This window comes from Theropithecus gelada, chromosome 12 (genome assembly GCF_003255815.1).
Source record: "Theropithecus gelada isolate Dixy chromosome 12, Tgel_1.0, whole genome shotgun sequence".
Classification (NCBI taxonomy): domain Eukaryota; kingdom Metazoa; phylum Chordata; class Mammalia; order Primates; family Cercopithecidae; genus Theropithecus; species Theropithecus gelada.
This window is the reverse complement of record NC_037680.1, coordinates 86,259,050-86,283,767: the sequence shown is the minus strand read 5'-3', so window position 1 is coordinate 86,283,767 and position 24,718 is coordinate 86,259,050. Positions and strand designations below refer to the sequence as shown.

The 24,718-nt window shown below is 35.7% G+C and overlaps 1 protein-coding gene across 1 annotated transcript in view; it reads right to left on the bottom strand.

Moving 5' to 3' along the window:
* The window catches only part of MAP2 (microtubule associated protein 2), a 305,742-nt gene that overhangs the window by 125,698 nt on the left and 155,326 nt on the right, over window positions 1-24,718 (bottom strand). The gene's annotated exons all lie outside the window — the stretch shown is intronic.

The following is a 24,718-nucleotide window of genomic DNA, read 5'->3' as shown; positions in this document are numbered from 1 at the left end:
CCTATAATCCCAGCTACTTGGGAGGCTGAGGCAGGAGAATCGCTTGAACCTGGAAGGCAGAGGTTACAGTGAGCCGAGATCGTGCCATTGCACTCCAGCTTGGGCAACAGAGAGAGACTCTGTCTCAAAATAATGATAATAATAATAATAATAATGTCATCAAAACAAAAGAATGGATTGGTACAGATTTTTCTAAAGCTCTTTCAAATGTCCAATTTAATAGAGACAGATGTTAATTACCTAGTTTTTTACTAGACGTTGCCCACAGAATGAATCTACTCTATTTTTTAACCCCAATTCTGCACCCCTTCCTTTTTTTGAGACAAGGTTTACTCTATTGCCCAGTCTGGAGTGCAGTGGTGTGATCACAGCTCACTTCAGCTTCTACCTCCAGGCTCAAGCTATCTTCCCACCTCGGCCTTCCAAAATGCTGGGATTACAGGTGCACCCCACAAGACCTACTTTCTCTATTCTTTCTTCACATGTTAATACCAAGAGGAAAAATCTTCCCTTTTAGAGTGCCTAAAAATTAAATAGTCTCACCTGGAAGTTTTTCATTTCTTTTATATTTTTACCCATAGACTCATATTTAGAAACAGTCTTCAGGTAACTTTCTGAAAGAGCCAGAAATAAAAAAAGACTGAACAATTTATTAAAGTCTTCTCTAGTGGTATCAATCAAATGGATGCTCTCTTAAAGAAGAGGCTTGATATATGATTTTGAGTGAGGAAGATTATTTTACACATTTGAAAAATTTTTTCTGCGGGGCCCCCTTATCATAATGTGAACATAGTCACTCAAAAACTGACCATTTATAAGATGAGTATTTACATGAACATGCATCTATCTATCCAGTGGTTAACACTAACTTTTATCCTTTCTCAAAAGGTCAATGTCTTTCCTCTTGAGTTGATTTCCAGATGCTTGTCTGAAGATGCTAATATCTGACAACACAACACAAATGGGATACCACTCAACTGTTAATTTAAATTGCAAGTATAAGGCAATGGAGGAGAGGTACTCAAGTAATAGGCAAATCATGAGAACATGAAAATCTGGAATGGTTAGACTGGTTACCAGTGAAAAAGGGAAAACCACAAGGATAAGGGCACAATATTCACTTTAACAAATAATTATTTCTGTATCAAAATAGTTTTTTAAAATCTAGGAAAAACTGAATAGGTACTTAAATATTTTTACCTAAACAGCCTTTTTAAAAAAACATTTATTTATTTATTTATTTATTTATTTATTTATTGTTATTATACTTTAAGTTCTAGGGTACATATGCACAATGTGCAGGTTTGTTACATATGTATACATGTGCCATGTTGGTGTGCTGCACCATTAACAACCCAAATGTTCAATAATGATAGACTGGATTAAGAAAATGTGGCACATATACACCATGGAATACTATGCAGCCATAAAAAAGGATGAGTTCATGTCCTTTGTTGGGACATGGATGAAGGTGGAAACCATCATTTTCAGCAAACTATCGCAAGGACAAAAAACAAAACATTGCATGTTCTCACTCATAGGTGGGAATTGAACAATGAGAACACTTGGACACAGGAACAGGAACATCACACACCAGGGCCAACAGCCATTTTAAGGAGCATGCTGAAAAAGCCAAATGTGGCATAGAGGATATTGAACTACATTCTGATAAAACTTGTAGGGAAGTCACTCTCAATAAAACCAAACAAACTCAATTAATTCCTTTTTCTTAGAATGAGCATATAGTTGCAATTATAATACAAACATTTCTATTCATAGTCATAATAACCTTATTTTTATAAGATCTAACTTTATTTTTTCAAACTAAACATTGCCTCAAATGTTCCTTCACTACGTTTTTAATAAAATTTGATCTGTGTTTGAGGAAGATTCACTTTAAATGTTTCCTTCTGTGACAACAATTATTACTAGATAATGAGGTTCTCTTGTACATATTTTCTGCCAAAAATCTAATTTTGAATAAATATATTTCCATAAGTGCTGTCTAAAAGTCACATAAAACTGTCTAAGATAGTGAAATGAGTCTCACTGAAATATGTTTGTTTAGAGGACTACTAATGAACAATAGCTAGAAGAAACTATTTTTAAAATTGTTTTCTAAAACAGCCTAGTTACCTTTATATAAACATTTTTTCAGAGCTTATTTATTCACATTTGCATACACACGCACATACCCTTTTAGTATATTTCTGCTGCACTAACTAAAACACAGTGGGAAATTACTATGTTTAAAATCTTCATCTCTTTGGTTACATATAATGTACCATAACCATCAGGCTTTGTTCAACAGCCTCTAAAGTTTTCAGCATTTTAATGGGGAGGCCATTAGAAGTGGGAGTTTATTTCAGTCTGCAGAAGTATTCTGTTTTGGAATTTGCCAACACCAACACTTTGTCTTTCCTGTCCGCTTATACAACATGCTTGGCAAACTATAATTATCAGTATTTTCCTTTATGGCAGGATAATTATTTGTTATTCTTGCTTAAGCAATAAAAGAACCTAACAGCATTCTCAGCACAAACAAAAAGCATGTGCGCAGGGGTTTGGGCCTGCCTATGTGTACAATTTGAAAAGACCTCCATAACTGTTTTATGGAAATCCATTTGAAAGGCTTCGAAAATAAAGCAAGGTGGTTACACTTAAGAGGATCTCCCTTTTCTTAGTTCTAATTACATTTGAACTGCTGATGGTGGTACTAGAGAACAAACGTATCACCAACATGAATACTGGTAAGTTTCTTTAGACCAGGAGCAAAAACCTTTTTGCTACCATTTATGATTATGCAGCTAGGGCACTGAACACCCTGTGTTAAGGTCACTTTAGGGAACTAAAGAGCCAAACTACCAAATTAGCTCATCTGTATTAGTGCAGATTAAGACAAGGATTTATACAGCATTCTTGTTTCAAGGGTACTGGGTACAGACTTAATGAACACCTCAGTAACTGCTTGGAAAACTGAATTGAAGCTGTGATTAAATAAATGCAAACCTTCTAAAAATCTGTTCATCTCTCTTGGGCCCTACGCTAATCTATAAACTTCTTTTTGGCACCAATCCTTCTTACTGCTATAGAGATCCAGAGAATCTCACGGATAAATTAATGGAAACTGGTACAAACTGGTGAATACACACAGGATGCAAAACAAAATCCTCCAGGAGATGATGAGACCTGCTGCAGGTCAGCAAGGCAGAACCCTCAGCTAACTAGAATTTGTAATGTCCCTCCACACAATTGCACATTCCTCTGACAAGCAAAAGTAGGACATTGTGGCTTTACCTTGGCATTATACAAACTTTTCTCATTTTTTCCCCTACCAGAGCACATACAGCCCTTAGATAGTTAGATCAACTTTGAAACCACTAAGAGCAATTGTGGTTTCTTTCCTCTGATGAAAAGATTGAAACTGTTACTAAAAAAGATGTCTTTCATAGCGTTGTATTCCAAAAATTGAGAGATATTCTGTCAAAAATGTGAAAAGTCATGGCTATTCTTTATGTGGCCAAGAAAGGAGGATATAAAAAGATGAGAAATCTCACACCTCACAGGGATTAAAGATTGGGAGTAACCCCTTCTTAGCTATTAACATCTACTGAGCAAAAGGAGCTGCCCACCAGCATGCAGAAAGCTTTGAAAATGCTTGCTTAAATGGTTACCCCGTGCCTGCTTACCTCTTCTACATATAAAAGGTAAATGGAACATCACTGGGGGCAGATTGTTCATGCACAATCCATTAATCCTTTGTGATGAGCTCCCTCCCTCTGAGGTTTCTACATCAAATGAGACAATGACTATGAAGGCACACTGAAAATGGTAAAGCTTTATCTGTGATTATCAATGAGTGTCACAGTTTTCTAAGGTATCTTTCGTGGGAAGCATGGTAGGTAGAAAAAATAATAGCTGGGCCTACATATTTTTTTAGATTCCACAATGTAATTTAGTTCTAAATAAACCAAGGAGTTTCTTTTCCCCCTAAATTTGTTGGCTTCAGGTCAGTTTGGACAGGCAATCCTATTCACCCAACTATTCTTCTCTCCAAGCTTTAAGGGCAGTTTGACTCTGGATTGGAGCTAAATGAAACATGGCTGTGCAGAGTCAGCAATCCTCTTTCTTATGAATGCTTTAATCTCTTTTTGATATTTGTGGTTAATTGGTTTCTATTATAAATGGCTTCACTTCAAGCCACTGATTTATGAGCTTTAGATGCCTACCTGAGGGTCATTAGCCTTCCTCCTAGGACCACCAGAGACCGGCCGCCACCAAAGTATCTCTTTGAAGCCTAGCTCTTATTTCCAGATAACAGTACAAGCTCTGAAACCATTTTAAGATTTGGTAGAGAATTATAACGTGTAATATTGACTTAGAGAAGTGTCCCAAGGCCCACAGGCAGTTCTTCACATTTTCATCAACTCTGTTGGAGAGTTGGTCCAGTTTTGCATATTCAGAATCCGCTAGGGTTCTCAGAACTTGAATCTTCTTGGTCAGTTTCAGTCAGGAGAGCTGGCTCCTCTTCTTCTGAGTTCATCAAAATAGATTCACAGTGTGAATGTGTACTTTTTATTGGTAGTGGATATTAATTATCAAGATTAGTAACAGAAACTTAGAATGTATTTCTGGATTCATGTTCTTATTTACACCAGCTGTTCAAAGTCCTGGGATTCTAATCTATTGAGTTTACAGAAGGTTCAATCCTTCTGGCAGCTAAAAGAGGCCAAGGTGGCTGCTAGCCTGCCTGAGGAGAAGCATGTGAAATCAAATGCAATTCACGATCAGCAGCACTTATTTTATGACTGGATGGGTAGCCAAGTATACTTTTGCATCCTTTGTGAATTCTAATCAAATACGTTTGAAGAGAAAAATCCTAATAGTTTTTACATTTGTCTTTAAAGCCAATTATATTTTTAACCTAAACAGTAAATTAACTCTTTCAACTGTTTTCTTTTTGACTGAGAATTGATTTGTTCCATTTGAGAGGAATATAAAAAGAATATGCATAGTTGAGTCTTGTTTGAGCTAAAAAACTAAGGCATATTGGTCAATTTCCTTTCCAAACTAGATAAAACTCAAAAGGTGACAAGCAGTTTAGAAAAATAACAATAACAGTGTTCGCTTGACTCAGGTGTGCATAAATTAGTTTGGGAGACTTCACACACATAATGTCTGTGCAAAGAGGGCTTTATTAAAACAGCTTGAAGCTTGGAAGAGTTCATGCATATCGCACAAGTAAACAGACTCCTTTCTTAAATGTCATTAAGTAGAGTCTTTTTGGCAATTTAATTTTATTTTGTAGATACAAAGGGTGAGACTTTAAAAATCAAAATTAATTTAAAAAATATTAGTACTCCTTCAAAGAAGATTAGAATGCCGAACATTCTTTATCCTTTCTATCTGTATGTCACACATCACAGAAAAATATACTGCCAACCAATGTGATTCAACCTCCCGAGAACTGATTTGTAGTAGACTCAAGAATCATTACTGATGAAACCATAATAAATTAGCATTTCTCTCATTTATGCATTTGGTAAGTTACTGGCAGCACAAGAGGAAAACACTAAAGAAATAAAAACGCCCAGATATAGCCTATTGACTTGCAAGCTCACTGTATTTCAGACATAATTTATAAAAAAGCTATGTTTTCCATGTCAAAGATTATTCATTATCTTTAAAATACAGTATTTTTCTCTCTAGTTAAAAAATTCACATGCCTAAAGTGTGAAATGTGGTTGGAGTTAAGCCTAACAAGAGAATTTATTTTTATGTAAGATGTAGAAAGGAATGAGATACTTCTTCATGAAAATGTTCTAAAAATAAAATCCTACATTATTATAACTTGAAAAAAAGAAAAAAGAAAAAAAACTGAAAGGATTGGCTACCCATAACTATAATGTTTAAGTTACTAAATAAAAATAAAAATTTTAAATGTAAGTATAACTATAAATAATTAGAATACCAGCCACCATTTATTGCCCATGTTGAAGTGCCCTAGCACTTGACTAAGTGTGTTACAGTGAATATGGCAATCATTCTTCACAAGTCTATGAGGTAAGTACCATTGAAATTTACTGGTGAGAAACCTGTGCCTATACAGTAACTTGCCAAGAGCCATACAGCTGTCAATGTAAGAAGTCTAATCCTGAACTGACCTGAGTTATTAGCCTCTCAACAGTGTATCTTGCTTAGCCATAAAAAACTGAGCAAGAATCTGTGCATGTAAAGAAAGTATAAGCTTAACCTATAGGAAAGGCTACATAGTCACAATCCTGGCTCAAATGATGGAATAGACATTACTGCTATAGAGAAGGAGAAGGGAAGCATTTGAAATCAAGTAGCCTAGCAGTGCTAACACCTGGGGAAGCCTGCAAATTCAAGGCAGCTGCCTTCCAGCTCGCCCACCGTGTCCTGGCTCTGTCAGCCCTACAAGAAGGTTTGCCCTTAATAGGGACTGACTGAGGACTCTTACAAAAGATAACATCTATGTATGTGGCTAGAGGCAGAAAGCACAAAAAATAATCCTTTCTTTGAGACAGCTGACAATGGATCTTTGCCATTTGGGGGATTGGTAGGGATTTTGACACTAGTTAGGGGGAAAAACTGTCTACCCGAATATGTGTTGATGGTAGACAGCCCCGGAAACAGGCTATAGAGAAGACAAATCCTATTAAGCCAGCTGGGAGGACTGAGAGCAGCTGGTGGGTCTGGAGGCTGCAACAGCTAGGAAAGGCTTGGAAAAATCTGCATTGCAGATAAACCTCAAGAGAAACAGCTGAACTCTTAACATTGCCCCTGCCAGCTTTTCTCCTGAGAGCAGAATGGCCTCAGGTGGTGTAATGTAGGTTGTATATAATTTCCAGGCCTTTCTGGTGACTTTGGATAATATACAATTCCATCTATCATCTTGCTGCTTTTCACCTGTCGATGTGTGTGGGCTTTTTTTTGTTTGTTTATTTTTATTTTGGGTAGGAGTGAAACGAGTGGAAAGGAGCAAAGGGGCATAGTAAAGGAAACTGTGCAGTCCCTTCAATGCTCCTTTCATAGGTCTTAGCTTTTGTTTAATGTTAGGCTTTGTCTTTATCAAACTTTACCATTCAGTTTCAAAACAACATCAAGAAAGAACTGAGCACCTACCTTGTTTGTTAAGAAGGCAGTAATGTAATTTGGAAGGTCATAGTAATTACTACTAGTTATATAACTTTTGCTCTGTAAATTATCTTCATTAACTCCCTCAATATCCTAATAAGTTTTTTTATTATTCCTGTTTTATCCACCTGAGGCTTGGTAAATTTCTAATATTTCACAGTTGATGAGGATTTGAACCCAAGGGTATCCAATTTCAAAGTATGGACTTATTCCACTACATTATACTCAATATTTGCTAAATGCCTGTTATGTGCCTGACATTCTGCTTGCAAAAAAGGAATAATTTACTAGCCATAGCCTCCAGAAATTTCTGTTCTGTTGAAATGAAGGCAATTGTAATAAATGGGTTTTTTTAAATACAGGCAGTAATTATAAAACATTTCTAAAACACTTGATTTTTTCTGGAATGTGTTCCCAATAGCAATTTGGAATTCTGTAAACAAGATAACTGTAATTAAAGTCTGATATATGATCACAAGAAAAATAAATGTCTAATTAAAAGGAGAAGGTGCAAATATGGTTTTGATGATCCAGAGGATGGATGGGATTTTGATAAGTGGAACGTTGGTTGGGATGTCAGTTAGGTACGCTTTTTGGGTGAAGAGAAGAGAATAAAGTATCAGCTGATCGATAACATTGTCTGAGCAACTATTCTGTACCAGTCTGTGCAGTGGGTGCTGGGGTTCAAGTTAAGAACAGGACAGACAGAAGGCCGGGCACGGTGGCTCACGCCTGTAACTCCAGCACTTTGGGAGGCCGAGGTGGGCAGATCACAAGGTCAGGAGTTTGAGAACAGCCTGGCCAATATGGTGAAACCCAGTCTCCACTAAAAATACAAAAATTAGCCGGGCACGGTGGTGGATGCCTATAGTCCCAGCTACTCTGGAGGCTGAGGCAGGAGAATCACTTGAACCTGGGAGACAGAGGCTGCAGTGAGCTGAGGTTGCACCACTGCACTCCAGCCTGGGTGATGGAGTAAGATTCAGTCTCAAAAAAAAAAAAAAAAAAAAAAAAAAAAAAAAGAATAGGACAGACACTCATGGAGATTCTAGTCTTGTAGGAAGATGGGCACTGATCTGATAAATGCTAAAGTGAGAGAAGTATAGGGGCTCTAAAGTACATAATGGTCAAGCCTAACAGACCAGATGATGAGAGGCTTAATCTGAGACCCAGTCAATGAGCAGGACTTCAGTAAGCAAAAGGGAGGAGGGTGGGAGTGGGGAGAGATGGGAGGCAGCATAGAGAGAGAGTACCAGGCCAAAAAAATGCAATAGCTGCAGGAAAATCACCTCAGGATGGACCTAGAGAGTCAGGCAGAGGCAAGAGCATGGATGGCCTTATGGCACAGTTTATTCTGCACTTTAGGGTGAATGCTATGGGAAGTATTGAAAGGTTTAACCACAGAAATATCATGATTAGATTGTATTCTGAGAAACAGTCCAGCTACCACGTGTACAATGGTTCCTGTGAAGCAAGAGTTGATACAGGAAGCTGTTGCAGTCATCAGGGTTCAAGATGATGAGAGACTGAACTAATACAGTTCATATGAGGATAAAGAAATGAATGGATTTGAAGCCTGTTTAGAAAGTGGAACTGAATGGAACTTGGTAACTGATTGGACTGGTATATTTTTGGTAACAATTTTAATATAAAACTGATTTATATACAGAACAATGATGAAATGATGGTTTGGAATCTTTGAAAATAAATATAAAGTTATAAAATTGTCAAACAAGTGATTAAGTTTGACTGTAAATAATAGAAAAACCCCAATTAACAGTGGCTTAAACAAAATAGAAATATATAATAAGAATATCTCATATTAAAAATGGCTGCTGAAGCTCCAGTCACTAAGTCTGAATTCCCACCAGAAGAAAGGAGGAAGGAGTGAGGAAGAGCACACTTACTCCATTTAAGTAGTTGATACACATTTTACACTAAACTTCTTTTCCAGCTTACTGGCCAGAACTTAGTCATATGGTCACACAAAGGAGGCTGAAATTCTGGATCTTTTTCTGAATGGCCAAGTATCCATTAATCTCCCAAAAGCAGGAGTCCTATTTTTACTGAAGAATAAAGAGAGAATAGGTATTGGGGGCAAAAGTAATCTATACCACATTAATTATTGGCCTTAGGTATGAGTTAGAAAAAAGACTTGTAAATTGCGCCAACTTTTTGCAACAACAGAATATTAAAGCATAAAACACATCAAAATGAACTTGCTTTGAGTTAGCACTTCATGTTTTGCCTAAATCTCCAAGTACATTTCTAAATTTCAATTACCATTCAGATGGGCTGGGTAGGTTAAACAGAGCCTCACCATCAGTAAATATGATTTTCTACTGCAACAAAGCAGCCTCAGCTATGCCAATATTTGAGCATAGTTGTTTATGGTTTCATTTCCTTTACTTTTAATAGGGGCCATAAAAAGCCAAACAAATGCATTTTATTCACATTCCTTTGCATAAGGCCTTGAATTTAAAGTATGTCATGTCACCAGATCCATTAACATTTAACTAGGGTTGGTGACTTATCCTCTGCAAATAGTCAACGTTAAAATGTAATAACTGCATGCAGAAAATAAGAGTGAATAGCAGTCATATATCTAATTGTATATGCATCATGCTGCATACATTCACATGGTGTACTTTGCCTGTCTGATGTGTTTTCAGTTTATTCTTAAGAATAAAGGCTATCAATAAAGATGCTGTATTTTAATAATTTAAGGAAAATACACCTTTTATCATATCCACAAATGGTTTCCAGTGCGTTGAAGTAAAAGGTCACTGTGATCCTTAACTTTCTCTCTACATTTAATCTCCTCTTCAATTTTTACAATTAAGCCACTTTACTGTTTTTCTTTTCTTTTTTTTTTTTAAATTATACTTTAAGTTCTAGGGTACATGTGCACAACATGTAGGTTTGTTACATAGGTATACATGTGCCATGTTGGTTTGCTGCACCCATTAACTCGTCATTTACATTAGGTATATCTCCTGATGCTATCCCTTCCCCTGCCCCCTACCCCACAGCAGGCCCTGGGGCGTGATGTTCCATGCCCTTGTCCAAGAGTTCTCACTGTTCAATTCCCACCTATGAGTGAGAACATGCAGTGTTTGGTTTTCTGTCCTTGTGACAGTTTGCTCAGAATGATGGTTTCCAGCTTTATCCGTGTCCCTGCAAAGGACATGAACTCATCCTTTCTTATGGCTGCATAGTATTCCACGGTGTATACGTGCCACATTTTCTTAATCCAGTCCGTCACTGATGGACATCTGTGTTGGTTCCAAGTTTTTGCTATTGTGAATAGTGCCAAAATAAACATACATGTGCATGTGTCTTTATAGTAGCATGATTTATAATCCTTTGGGTATATACCCAGTAATGGGATGGCTGGGTCAAATGGTATTTCTAGTTCTAGATCCTTGAGGAATTGCCACACTGTCTTCCACAATGGTTGAACTAGTTTACACTCCCGCCAACAGTGTAAAAGCATTCCTATTTCCCCACATCCTCTCCAGCATCTGTTGTTTCCTGACTTTTTAATGATTGCCATTCTAACTGGTGTGAGATGTTATCTCCTTTTACTGAGTGCTTCATGTCCTAATCTTACTGAGAAAGCAGAAACTTTCAATTAACTGAAGCCAAATAAAATCAATAATAGTTTTGTGGCAGCTAATTAGTACCACTAAATTATACTCATTTTAACATAAATATTCATATTCTTAATATTGCCAAGAAAAGGATCACACACATTAAGTCATATATTCTATGCCAAACCTAAATTTCACATTTATTTTTACTTAGCTGAGAGTCTATCAACTACATTCTTGGTCTGCTTTCAACTTTGTCTTTCTGTGAGGTGAAAAATATATCCATGTGCAATTGCTTATTTTAATACTGCTACCACCATATAATTTCTAGTTCTTCTGAATTGTAGAAGGAGTTTTACTTTTTGCCTCTCCTTGGGATCACCTTGTAATTCCTATTCAGTAGGGAAGGGGTTTTCCTGTAACTAGTTAATCTCGAGGTTTTCATTTATTTGTTACTCTGGATCCATGAGAAAGTCTTATATATAAAGACAGTTGACATTTATAGCCTACATTTTACAATCTGTACTTATGTGTTCCATCTCAACACTGAAAATTAGATCTTATCATTATTTTACAGAAAATAAAGGCCCAGGAAAGGAATTTTTCCAACCAGGTAGTTAATACTAGAGGTAGAGCAATGAAATAATAAGTGCAAAAGATTGCAGTGCAAACATATACTGTTATTATGATTATTCAGAGTAAAAAATATGAAATGTGATCAGTGATAGGAGAATTCTTACACACACACTTCTTCTATTAAGTATCAGTAAATGACAAAATTGTCAAAAATACAGTGTAATCTTAGAAGAAATTTTGAAGATATTCTAGACATCAAATGCAGATGGGCTGAGACAGAAAGAGAAAAAACACAGGGAAACATGTTTTTTTTAATAGTAGGACCCCAAAGAAACCTGAAGAAACCCCAAGCTTAGAGTAATCAAATGCAGAGTCCTAGAGGACTATGGAAGCAATATCATGGCAATTCATTAAGAAACTTATTCAGAACAATTGAGACCCCTCTTCTTCTCCCTTGCTACTACATTTGACCCTTGAAGCCTTCATCCTCAAAATAAGAACTAGTCTTTAATGAAAGCATGTGATCAGTTTTGGAACCTGGGCTAATACAGATAAATCCAGGCAGAACTAAAACACATGGTGGATGTGTGAAGATCTTAATCTGCTCATTGTCAGCTTGCCAGCTCTTTCTCCATACTTCCTCTGGGATGCCTGCTTTTTTTTTTTCATCTGTCACCGAGGCTGGAGTGCAGTGACACAATCATAGCTCACTGCAGCCTTGAACTCCTGGGCTCCAGTGATCTTCTCATATCAGCCTGTCAAGTAGCTGGGACTACAGGCGAGAGCCACCATATTCAGCTAATTTGTGTGTGTGTGTATAATTTATATATAATATATATTAATTATATATTAATTTATATATTAATTTTATATAATATATATTAATTACATATTAATTCATATATTATATAGAAATCATGTGTGTACATATTATATAAATTATATATTATATAAAAATTAATATATAATTATACATAAATTATTATATATGTATATAATAAATTATTATATATAATTTATATATAATTATTATATATATGTATACATAAATTATTATATATAATTTATGTATAATTACATATTATTTATTTTTATTTATTTATAATTTGTATATAAACACATTATATATAATTTATATATAGAATTTTTATATATATAATATATACACACATACATATTTTGTAGAGACGGGGTCTTGGTGTGTTGCCCAGGCTGGTCTTGAACTCCTGGCTTCAAGTGATCCTACTGCCTCAGCCTCCCCAAAGTGCTGAGTTTACAGATGAGAGTTACTGTGCCCTGCTGACACCTGCATCTTGACAGATTCTGCCCTATGATCCTCAACTAGTTCTTCATTCATTTTTTTAATTAAAAAATACAAGTTAATAAAATAAAAACTTCAAAATCAAGATTTTTGAGAAAAATAAGCAGCACAAATAATAACAATACATTTTAAGAACCACTCGAGGAAACAGAGGTGATTCAGGAAAGAAGAGAGAACTTAATTTTTCTCAGAGAGATTTGAAAGAATGTTATTTATTATACTTTAAAAATGAACATCCTTTTAAAATGAATTATGGAAAAGTATCAATCAGAAAATAAGAAAGAATTCTTGGAAATTAATATATGACCACCTAATAATTTGAATTTAAATTGACTATATAATTTGAATTGATTTTTAAAAATAGAACTAGCAGGACTAAAGGTAAAATTGATGATTCAGTTGACAAAAAGGAAAAAAAACACCTAGAATGGAGAAAAAGTGAAAAAATGACTTAAAATATTTGAAAAAGGAGACATTATAGATTCCGGTGGTTCCATATTTATCATTAGGAATCCCCTAATCACAGAACAGAGGCAGGAATAGCAAGAAAAATCAAAGAAGAGCAAACCACAATTACTTTGAATTAAAAAGATATCATTAAAAACAGTCTGATTGCCAAATAGGTTAAATGATAAAAGACTTTCATCTGGACACATCATTTTCAAGCTGCACAAAATTCCTAAAGCCTACTAAAAAGAAAACCATCAAAGTATTTCACAAAAGAATGAGAACATGACTTATTTCAGGCTTCATATCAATAACACTGGATGCTAAAATGTAATGGAGCAAAACTGCATAGCTGATCAAATTATCAATCAAGTATAAGTACCGTGTGAATATATAGTTTAAAACATGTAAGAACTCAGATTTATCAGTGACTGGCCACATACGAATAAATGCCTTCAAAAGGAAATACAGAAAAGATAACATGAGATAGAAGACACTGGGAGACACGAATATAGCCTAAAATGAGGGTAAGTCGGTCATGACTTGTGGGCCAAATACAGCCACCATCTGTTTTTGTAAATAATGTTTTATTGAAACACAGCCGTGCCTATTCATTTACTTATTGTGTATGGTTTCTTTTGTGCTACAATGACAGAGTACATTGTAGCTGCGATAGAAACTGTGTAAGCTGCTGTGATGGTGATTAGATGACCCTCAAAGCCAAGAATATTTACTATCTGCCCCTTTAAAGAAAAAGTGTGCTGAATCCAGCTTAGAAGAAGAATTAGGTTGAAAAGGCATTCAAGTCTCTGGATCTCAACACTTAGAATATTTTCACTTGAAAAGCAGGAGTTGGGAAGACACAAGATTACCTTTACTTTTCAGTGGTTCTGATTACAGTGTTTGATTCAACAGGGAAATATATTTTTTGAATATATTCAAAATATTTTTGAATCAACATAAACAAAATACAGATTGCTTAATTATAAATACAGAATGGAATACATTCATAATAAACTTTGACAATATAAAAATTATAATAACCTAACAAATAGAGGGGAGTGGGAGAAAGTGTTAGTGTGCTAAATTTCTCACTTTTTATTGTAGTAAATCAATAGATACTGTCCAAAGTTAAGAAATGGAAGTATACTATTTACAACTAAAATGGTAATCAGAAGACCTCTTGGGGAATAGCAATTATCAAAATGGTTTTCACTGGGATGTGAGACTGGGGGATGCGAACAAGGAGGAAGACTTTCACTTTCTTTTGGCTCTCTTGTTTGGTTTGTTTTTAAACTTTTATTTGTTTACTGTAAGTAGGTATTACTTTAACTTAAAAATGGTAATTGTTATTTTTTTAGACTTTAAATTCTTGTAGAAGGAGATAGAAAACGAACAACTTTGGCATTATTGACATTTCGAGCCAGATAACTCTTTATTGCAGAAAGCTGTTCATTGTAGGAGATTTAGCAGCATCCCTGGCCACCTCTACTCATTAGATGTCAGTAGCTCTTGCTCCAGTTATGACAATCAAAAATGTCTCCAGACATTTCCAGATGACTCCTGGCAGAGGGGCCCACAGGTTAGGGAAAAAGCCTAGGCTTTGGGGCCAGACAGACCTGAATTTTATTTCAGACCCCACAAACAATTAGCTGTTTGTCTTTGGAAAATGGACTTACCCTTGCTAAACCTCATTTTCCTCTTCTGTGAAATTAAGCTTAAAAACAAAACAAAACAAAAACAAACAAACAAAAGAAACCAAACAGTCTTATGAGACTTTTTTGTTTTGTTTTTTCATAATCTAGTAAAAAGGTATGTAATTGGCAAATAATATGCATTAAATAAACAGGAGTCATTACTATTTTAACTCTAATTGTAATAATGACCATGAAGAGGACAGTAGCAGGTGGAGTGAAAACTCTGTGCTAAGAATAGTGGGCGAGGAGGAGAGTAAGCCTAGGCCTCAGATGCCTGGGTGAAGGTTCTGGTTATGCTCCAGCTTTAATCAAACCCAGTGTGATAATGGAAATGTAATATAATATATAATGTTCTATAAAAAGAATGTGGCTATCAAGTGCTTGAAATGTGGTATGACTAAGGAAGTCAACTTTCAATTTTTAAAATTTTTATTAATTTGAGGCCAGGGATGGTAGCTCACGCCTGTAATCCCAGCATTTTAGGAGGCCAAGGTGGGTGGATCACCTGAGGTTGGGAGTTCGAGACCAGCCTGACCAACGTGGAGAAATGCCGTCTCTACTAAAAAAACAAAATTAGCCGGGCATGGTGGCGCTTGCCGGTAATCCCAGCTACTCTGGAGGCTGAAGCAGGAGAATCACTTGAATCCAGAAGGCAGAGGTTGTGGTGAGCCAAGATTGCGCCATTGCACTCCAGCCTGGGCAACAAGAGTGAAACCCCGTCTCAAAAAAAAATAAAAATAAAAAAATCCTAATTTGAATTTAAATAGCTGCATGTGGCTAGTGGCTACCGTATTTATTAGCTGGCACCATTTGAAATAGCAAATGAGAGTCACTAAAGGGGGAAAAACACAACTGGAAGAGTGTTCTAGTTTGTCTGGAAGATTAAGGTAGTGATGGTGTTTGGGGAAGGCAGACCAGATAAACACACTTCAGTAGCCCTGGTGTGCTAATAAGAGCATAGATGGGGTGGTAGAAAGGAGAACTGGGGAAGAGATGGGCAGCTGCACTGAGCATGGCCTTGGTGGACCCATTCCCATGGGTGTCTGCCTCAGGACACCTAACCTATGATGACCTCAGGGGCTGCTTGACCCTAATTCAGCAGCCCCTGAGGTCATCATTTTCTTTATATATGTTCCCCTTCCATGTCTACACCTGAGACCAGAACTCAGATCCAGTTTAAAGTTTTTCTTTACAAGCTCTTTTAATTATCCTAACAACAGGCAAATCACAATGCCTATGTTTTAAAATGTTTCTCCGTAGATGTGCTCTTTTGAAACCTTACTAATTTTTTTTGCTATCCTGAATTCTTACTGAGTTACCATTCACTTAAAATTCTGTGGAACTCAGAACTGAACAATGAGTTCTTATTAATTTATCCTTCTTTCAAATGTGTTTTAAATCAATAATATTTTATTATTTCATTTCCTGTGATATATTTAGTTTTATCTGCTTTTAATGTTGAAACATTTTAAATCATTTCAGTAAAGACTGTGCTATTTTTACTAGTATTTACATAAATCCATGCCACACTAATCCAGACTTGGAAGGGCAGGAGTCTTTTAAGGTAGGGCAATCCACTTAGTAGAGGTCGCCACTGCCTTAGACAGGTTCCTTATTTTAGCAATCAAGTCAGTGCATTATTAAAATATTATAGATTAGGACAATACACTCATTTATCTGCTTTAGCTTCATAGTAGTAGGAACTAAAGTCTCTGGAGTCAGAACAAGGATGTGTCCCAGGTTTACCATTTTCTAGTGCAGTGACTTCAGTAGGTCACTTGCATTCTTCAAACTTCAGTATTTTCATCTATAGCAAATATAATAACAAGGTCTGCCTTTCCTGTTCCAAACACCATTGTGAGCTTTGGAACACTACATATTAGAAAATGTTTCATATTACTTAAAAGTGGTACAGAAGGTTTGGTTTTTTTTTTTGTTGTTGTTCTTAAAATCTAAATGCATCTTCTTAGAACTGGTTGCATTATTCTGACAATTTTATAATTCACAGTCTATACCCTGGTTGTGTTTGCGAACTTAACATAGGGAGCTTACTCCATTAAGCATGCACACATTGCATGCTTAATGTAATATATTACATGCATTATTTCTCTTTTATCTCTTGGATTATCCACTTTCCTACCGAGGAAAAGTACAGCCAGAATTACATGAATTTCTAAGGCTCATGAGTTCTTATATGATTTTTAAAATGTTTTGATTGTTAGATCTCATATTTCCTCAAATGTCATCTTGGAAAGTCAATTATTTTAGGAATTTATGCTCCCACTATTTAAAGTATAGGTAGTCTACTTAGGTTTTGTTTTTAGATTCTGAAGTACCACAAATTTTCCTAAAGTTATGTTCAAAATTATCTTAATTAGTGGCTCTTGGGCACTATGTCAGAAGAATCCTTAATGCTTGATGTTTCACCTTATTCTGTATATGTTAACATGAAATTTTACCATGAGAAAATCGTATAAAAAGCAAGAAAATAGTTTTAAAGAAAACTAAGTACAACCATTGTTCACCTGGGAAATAAAATGTATAAAATGTAGATCTTCACAAAAAGAGACGTCATTTCTTAAGTTCCTACACATGGTGAAGAAATATATTTTGGTTATAATGCATTAAATGGAGCATTTTTTCCTTAGTAATTGCCATAGGCGGATCAATGTACATCTGGCTTTTTAAAATGGTCACAATGTAGTCATTAACACCAGGAGAGAATCTGAAAAAAAGGTTAATGCAAACCATCTGAGGCAGACCCAAGTGGAACCCGCAAAACAAAACAACAACAAAAACAAAAAACAAAACTTATTCAGACTTCTATTTTGAGAAAGAGAGACAATCTTGGAAGACCAGAGATGATTCTGTGCTACCCTGAGACTCTTAACAATTGAATGTGTGGGTATAGTATTCAAATTCTGCAAATAGTCAATTCCAGCTTGATTATGCAAAGAAGACCAGTGCTGTCCATTATAGAAAGAATAGACTGACACATGCACATACCCATGTACAACACTCATTTTCTTAACTTCGACTTGGCATGTGCATCTAGAGTATTTCCTAGGTAGACAACATATAGAGTGCCATGGTGGCTGTTAACATGGCTTCTCTCCTAAAGGACCTTGCCTAAGTGTTCTTGAGGAAATGTGATTATCCATTTAACTTGACTTCACATAAAAACTAATTTGATACTTCACTACAATTTTAAATTTCTAGTATGTGACTGTTTAAGTACACACCAAATTATAAAATGATAACAAGGTCTAGAGACTTGGTCATGGCATCGTCTAGAGAGAGAACTAGCCCCTTAAGCAAAGGATAAATGCTAACAAGGATGAGGACACCACAGATATTTAACATGCACTTGAGCTATTCTGCCTTGAAGGATGAGTATGTTATATTTATTTGATTTTTTTCTTAGATATTTTATAGCTACAATGAGTGACGTGAAGGTAATCAAACAGGTCAGTGCTCTCAAGTTCCCATAGCTAAAAGAGATGACTAGAGTTACAGTCTAGCACTGGAGGCAGAAAGGTAACATTCCTCCTGACAGAGTCTGTCAAGGCTTTTTATGAATACTTGGCCCCTCTGAACACTCTGATTGTCTACACACAGATGCATTCTCCTGTAGAGTTCTGACAAATCCCTCAGAGGGATGCAGGTTGCTGTCACCAACCAAAACAGTCCACCACAAAAAAAATGATTTCAACGGAAAAAAAAATGCTTTCCTGAAGTCAGAGACTATCTTCTGTTTCCCTATGGCTTTAAGCAGAATCACCCAAGGCTTTTAGTAGGAGTGGGTGGCAAGAGGATGGAAAGGGAAGACTCAGAAGCTTCCCACAGAGGAGTGTGAGAGTGTGATGGATGTCAAGAGCTAAGGGGCCAGAGAATTTAGCAGCTCAGTACTGTGCTGGAAATCCAGGCAGAAAGGACATTAAAGTCCAAAGAAATCATGAGGCAGGAAATAGAACTGGAGTTAAGAAATGGACACAGGGTTATATAGAACCACATCCCCAAACCCAAGCCACCGAAATTCATGATATGGCATAATAAGCACTGAGAATGGGCAGAAAGAATGTAATGCCAGTAGCTCATTTGGGTTGATTTAATGGATTTTTCATAAAACAACAGCTGGAATTTTAAAACTCAGGAGTAGAGAGGCAATTCACTCTTTCCATCAAAGAGGTTTAAAAGTATGCTATGTTGCTGAATAAGAAGAGCTCACTTCAGACTTGCTCACCAACCACTCCTCCAATCATTTCTCATTTTTCTTGAATGGACATTTGCCTTCTAGCCTTTTACTAATCAAAACATGGTCTCCATGGACCAGCAGCATCATTACCCGGTAGCTTGTCAAAATATAGAATCTCAGGCCCCTCTTTAGACTTACTGACTGAGTCTGCATTTTAGTAAGATCCCCAGTTGACTCTTCTCTGCTTTAAAGTTTAAGAAGCAAATATCTTAGCATCTACTCTTACCCTTTTATAATTCATTCTCTGTACAGCTGCCTGAGTAATTTTATTTGTTAGTCCACTGATTAGTTCCACTCTCTAGAAGAAAAGTTCCATAAGGGCAGGAAAAGGGGGTGGAATTAGGTATTCAATTAATATTCATTGAATGAATATCCTTCAGTCTAGGGTAAAGTCAAGATGAGATATTCTAGGTTTCACGTATTTTTTCTCTGCCACTTCAAAAGTCTCACTCTCTTTTCCCTTGCTCTTATTTATAAGGAAGCTACATTTTGCATGGCAAGCCCAAATCCTTGTCCACATTCTTTATACCCTTTCCTTTAGAACATTTTCTATAAATTTGTCCTTTTTCTGATTACACATGTAGCACCCCTCTCTATCTGCCCCTGCCTTTGGCTTGCGATTTTCCATATTAATAAGCAGCAAAAGCCCACTGAAGTCACCACTTTCTTGCTTTTCGTATTTTATCTCTCCTTTCTTTGAGTTCTGGACTTCTTAAGTGTATTTTCCTATTGTTTTCATATCCTTATTTACTCACTCATTTCTCAAGATCTTGTTTCTTTCTCTACAATTTGACTGGTTAGAGTCAGACCCAGATTTAAAACTAGACCTAAAATACATGTGCAACTCTCTGAGTCTCTGTCCCTTCATTAGTAAAGTGGGTATCATAGAATCGACATCAGAGGTACTATGATAATTAAAGTGCCTTTCACAGATGCTGGCACATGGCAGGTGCTAACGTAATTTCAGATTCTCCTTGGAGGAAAGCCGAGGCTCATTTTGAAACCACCAGATTTTATCTGTCTAGGAATTTGACAAACTAGAATACAGTGATTTTGTTGTAACTATCCATTGGAAATTATTTAAAATATTGTGTGAGAGTAATGTGCAAACTATTCCACTGCAGCATTATGGTGATAGTGAAAAACTGGAAACAGTAGGAAATAAAACTGTCCAATCTTTAAGTGAGAGAATAGTATGCAGGTAGCAAAATTTGTAAGAAATGCTTAAGACACTGCTGCATGAAAAAAGGCAGAATTCAAAATTATATCCTTATGATTTTGATTATGAAATTTTAAAAGCAATAGGATAAAAAATACATCAAAATGTTTTTAAAGTGCTAACAATAATCTCTGGATTGTGTAATTATGAGTGACTATTATTTCCTTCCTTATACTCTTCTAAATTTTACGAATTTTACAAAATGTGGATTTGTTTTTATAACAAAATAATTATTGAAATAAATAATAAACCAGCAGCATTTTCTTTATTCTCATTCTTCAGTTTTTCTGGAAATTTTCAGTTTTAACTTTGTTTTCTGTAACCTTCCCTGTCCTCTTCTTTCTTTGCTTTTTTTAAAAATTCTTCATTCAACTTTAATTCTTGTCCCTTATTTTGCATCTTAAATGCAGGTACTGCCAAGAGATTCCCTCTGGTCCTCTTCTTATCCTTCTTGTTAATGTCACCCACGCCCTCCCTCCCTAACTTCCCTTCTCAGCTTTGGATCTGCATGTTCTGCAATCTACGAGCCCAGTCCACCCACATATCCAGCCTCATGTCCTAAACATACCTCTTCATTTTTTATTCACGCTCTCACTCATTCATTTAGCATTTATTGGCTGTCTGCTATGTACTAGGCATTTTGCTAGCGACTAGAGATACAATAAAAATAAAAGAACTCTTTCCTCGTGTAGCTCTCAGCTACTTTCTCCCTTTGCTTTTTTCAGTTATCAAATTGAAACTTCAGAGTCACCTTTGAGTCCTTCTGCTGTTCATTCCTCCTACCAATCAAGCAATTGTTCTACTCTGTATATGAACTTGAGCTCAGAAGCATCTTTCATTATCATGACCTCTTTTTCATGTCCACAGTCAATACCCTCTTTGGACTTCTGTTTTTCCCCTGGGATTATTCTATGACAGCTTCTGAAGTGATGCTTTATTCAACATGCTCTCACTCACAGTTCTGATTTATCTCACACAGAGCTATAAAACAAATAATCTGAAAACACAGTTTGATCATAGTAGTCTCCTGCTCAAACTAGTCAATAGATTCCCACTGAATAAGAAACAAATCTCCTCGACTGGCATTCAAAGCCCTCTTCCAATGTATTAAGTTGAACTGAATGAAATTTTCTAATTTTATAATTCAAAAAAGATGAATATTAGCCATTTCATATGATACAACTTTATTCTCTAAGAGATCTGTTTTTCTGCTCTATACTCTAGAATATGAATGAGATCAGTCTGTGCTTTCCCAGCGTGTTCACTTCCTTTGATTCCTTTGCTAGTGTTTGTTCTTTCTGGAGCTCCTCCATACGTGTCTCCCCCTTGAATACTTCTATTCATCCCCAAGTTCCACCTCAAAACACTCATGCTCTATGAAGTATTTCCTGTTGAGTCCCATTCCAATGATTAGAATTCATGCCCTGTAATGAAGTTCCTTAACAAATTATCCATAATATGGTATATATACACCATGGAATACTACACAGCCATAAAAAGAATGAAATCATGTCCTTTGCAGCAACATGGATGCAGCTGGATCCATTCTCTTAAGCAAATTAATGCAGAGCAAAAGAAAACCAAATACCGCATATTCTCACTTATAAGTGGGAGCTAAACACTGGGTACTTGTGGACATAAAGATGGCAACAATAGACACTGGGGACTACTAAAGGGCAGAGGGAAGGAAGTAGGAAGAGTTGAAGATGAACTATTGAGTACTGTGTTCAGTACCTGGGTGACAGAATCATTGATACCCCAAACTTCAGCATCATATAATATACCCAGGTAACAAACCTTCATGTACTCCCTGAATCTAAAATAAAATCTGAAAAAAAAATGTATTTGTCTTTCTTATGGTACCAATGAGCCTTGGTACCACTTCCTCACCTTATTTTGCTGACTCCAACTGAGCTCCGGAAATGTTCTCCTGTAAATACTCCTTTGCAAGTAGAGAATCTTAATACATATTTGTGTAATTGTTAGCATCTTCAGTGATTTTTCTGAGTTAGTTATCCTTGAGGTTGAATTGGTATTTTTACTCTGCCCATGGCCCTGTTGCCTGCTTGTTTATTTATTTTGGACACCTGAACATTCTTCTGCCATTATTTCACTTTAAAAAGAAAAAAAAAAAACCCAAACACTTGCAAGTTATAACATCAGTTATGCTACATAGCACTTGGTTTCTCTAATTTTCTTATATAGATTATGCAATTCAAAATAACACTTCACTATAATGACATGAAAAAATGCTTTATGAATACATTTATTTTAAAACTTTCTAATTTATCTTTGACATTCATTCTTAAAGAATAAAGTTCTTCAAGTTAAATATAAAAATTAAAATATAATAGAGCTTGAGTATTAGTTAAGTATTTGAGGACATATTCACTTCTACCATAGATAAATAGGATACAGAGAGAGAGAGAGAGATCTTGATTTATACTTGCAGATAAATCAAGATATTTGCAAGTATACTGTTTTAACCTTACTGCATGGAACATGAAGACAATGACTAGGTACCAAAAATATGCCAGAAAAAAAATGTGGTAAAATTTAGTGTTTAATATGAAGGACTTTGGGGCCAGACTTGGGTTTGCCCAACTGTAGTCTCAATTCATTTATCTGTAAAATGGAGACCATTCTTATCTCCCAGGATTATAGGGAGAGCTAAAGGAGATAATATATGTTAAGGACTTAGGATATTGTCTGTCACATAGTTAATAAAAAATTATACTTTTATTAATAAAAGTAAATGACAGCAAGAAAGAACAGTATTCGCTAAAACCATATGATTCTAGAAGTTTCTTGATAGATTCCTTAAATATATACAAAAGATTCTATCTATCTATCTATCTATCTATCTATCTATCTATCTATCTATCTACCTACCTACCTACCTCTCCTTAAATGCTTTGTTGCTCATTATGGACTGGTAAGTATGACATCATTTCTCAAATTACATTTATAGAGAGGGGTGGGGGGAAAGGCCTCCTCCCCTTTGCTGCAGCAAAATGTTGGCCAAAGACATGAAAAGCAATAAACAATGTCAAGCCTGGGAGTGGTATTTAGGAAGCGTCCATAAGCAAAGCTCAGGCTGCAGTTTGGCATATGTCCCCCAGCTGATGAAAGTGAAAGGGGGCATTTCAAGAATTCTTTCCATTTTAATCTGAAACCAGAAAAATCCTTTTCTATACAGCCTAAAGAAATTTATACACACGGTTTGTCACTTTTATATCCAGTTTAATGATCTAATTATTATTTATTAGAAACATGTAATGAATATTTTGGGTAACTAAAAAAATGACCAGATGTCTGTTTCACAGTGTATAATTTTAAGAAAGGCAAGAACAAAAAATCAATGGGGGAAAATGCTGACAAATTCATTTATTCATGAAATAATTAAATAAATATGTACTGAATTCCTACTGTGACCCAGGTACTATACTATGTGTTAAAAATATAAGTGAAAAAAAATGAGTGAAATCAGTAACAGAATTAACCCATCACAATATTGACTAGAAAAATCATGATATAGGTCCCAGAATTTTACTCCAGTAGTCAAATTCTGTTCTGATTTGACCACTCAATCTACTATTTTAATAAATTCATTGTTTATTATATGCATTTTGTCAGCATACCGCTAGATGAATTTTTAACTGGTCCTCCAAAATTTAGATGTCAGAGGCCTGTTGGTGAGATCGTATGCCCCTTCTTCCAATATCCAGACAAATCCTAACAGAACTTATTAGTTCCTATTGACAACGCATTGGAGTCATTTTTTAGCAGTTAAATAATTTCACCCTTTTCCAATTCATACACATATCCTAAAGTTCAAAATTAATATAATGAGTTGCTGAATGAGTCTGAAGATTAGGAAATAGATCTTCATGTGAAATATACGCTCTCTGGATTTAATTAGTTGGGAAAATACCAAATAGATTTTTTTTCCACCAAACATAAATATTTTGACTTACTTTGAGTGAAATCTTTTAAAAAGACAGAGTGGTCTCAAGAGTTTTACAATATCTAGGAGGAACAGTCCTATTTGGGGGATTTCATACACGATTCCACTGAGTAATTTCTGAGGAAGAAGTGCAATATAATTTTATGTGTCTCAAGACTAGTATTAGCTTTTGTTCAATATCTGAAATAATGCAATTTCCTTTCTTAGAACACACTGATTTATTTTAACGAATTCATTCTCCTGTTCAAAAATCTTTATGTGATGCTGCCTACACTCTGGAAGGCTGAGGACAGTGTCATCTACCCCTTCCCTCTCTCTCCCATAATAATTACCTACAGCAGCAAGGCTCTTAAGAAGTGCTTGTGGAATGAATAAATTAAGGTTCTCATGATTATACATTGCAGATATTAACAAAGGACAATGTATTACTCTGCTACAAATATTCACACTCACAGGTGTACACTCGCATACTTACAATATTTCAG